Source organism: Macrobrachium nipponense, chromosome 19 (genome assembly GCF_015104395.2).
Source record: "Macrobrachium nipponense isolate FS-2020 chromosome 19, ASM1510439v2, whole genome shotgun sequence".
NCBI lineage: Eukaryota > Metazoa > Arthropoda > Malacostraca > Decapoda > Palaemonidae > Macrobrachium > Macrobrachium nipponense.
The window spans coordinates 54,915,884-54,917,510 of NC_061088.1; positions in this window are offsets into that span (position 1 = coordinate 54,915,884).

Genomic DNA, 1,627 nt, shown 5'->3' on the forward strand with positions numbered 1-1,627 from the left:
TTAGGGTGGGGATGATTGTATTCTGATAATACTCTCAGTCATTATTAAGTGGGTTTGGCTTACACTTGGGCCACTCAAATCATGTTGTGCCATCCCCTGTGGGGTAGGGTAGGGACGCGGAAGAATAAAATCCATGAAAGCCTGATAATATGTTTTTAAGGTTTTCAGGTTTATTTATTTATTTTTTAATTTAAATCTTTATGAAATCAAATAATAAAGATTCAAGTACCCCTGGGCCCAGTACCCCTGGGCCCTTTGATGGTGGTGAATCGGCACAGTTAATGACTACTGGAACATCCCCTGACAACCTTCCTCTGGAAAAATAAAAAAAAAACCTTTCAGTGTAATTACACTGAAACCCTATGCTCCTGTACAGAGTAAAGGGAAATTAAGCAGAGACATGTTTGAAATTGGACCTGGAATATTTGAAAAGTCTTATGAAAAGTATTTAACTTTTAATCTGGAAGAATATAGTTATGATATTTTTGCTGTATATCGAGAAATTGTGAAGTGTTGTGGCCGAGAGCCTAAGATTTCTTATGAAAGTAGAGGAAAGCTGACGGTGGAATCTACCTCAGCCAAAGAAACTGAAAATATTATCACACCTTGGAGGAGTCAAAGTACAATGTGCAGTACATGCTTTTTGGAATCACTCCAAGGGAATGATATATGCTCCCCAACTGATAACGTACGCCAAAGAAAAACTTGTAGAGGAATTAAAAGATCAAGGTGTAATAAGAATTGAGCGAATGAAGAAGAAGGTAAATGGAGTCTTTGTACCACTTCCCAATTTAATTATTACATTTAATTCTACTCGATTACCTACTGTAGTAAAAGCAGCCTGGCTACGTTTCAAGATTAAACAATATATCCCAAGACTGAGGAGATGTTTCCATTGTCAAGAATTCGGACATATGTTAGGGTCCTGTAGACAGAAACTGCAAGGCAAGCCAGCCACTTGTGTCAAATGCAGTGAACCAGAGCATGGCATATGTAATAAACAAGCCAGATGTATATATTGTGGAGAAAATCATCCATCATCTTCATTTAATTGTGATGTATACATCATGGAAAAAGAGATTCAAACTTTAAGGGTAACAGAACGTATCACATTTAGGGAGGCAAAAGAGAGATTATTGAAACAATATGTTAGACCAGAAATATCCTTTTCCAGTGTTACTGCCAACCGAAAGAGAAATATAAATGTTAATAAGGATAATTTAAATAAGAAACCGGTGACGACCCTTACTCGTGCCTCTTTGGAGGCAGCGCCAATTGTTGCTGGCACTCCTTCCTCTTCGGAGGCTGCACCAGTGATTTCTGGTGCTCTTGCCTCTCCGGAGGCTGCACCAGTGATTTCTGGTGCTCCTGCCTCTTCGGAGGCTGCGCCAGTGATATCTGGTGCTCCTGCCTCCTCGGAGGAGTTGCCAGTGATTTCTGGTACTCCTGCCTCTTCTGAGGTGGTGCCAGTTGATTCTGGCACTCCCTCCTCTTTGGAGGCGGGCCCAGTGGTTTCTGGCACCCTCTCTTCTATGGAAACAGTACCAGTGATTTCTGGTACACCTTCCTCTGTGGAGGCTGTGGAGGGTATACCTGGCACTCCCACCTCTCTGGAGGCTGTACTAGC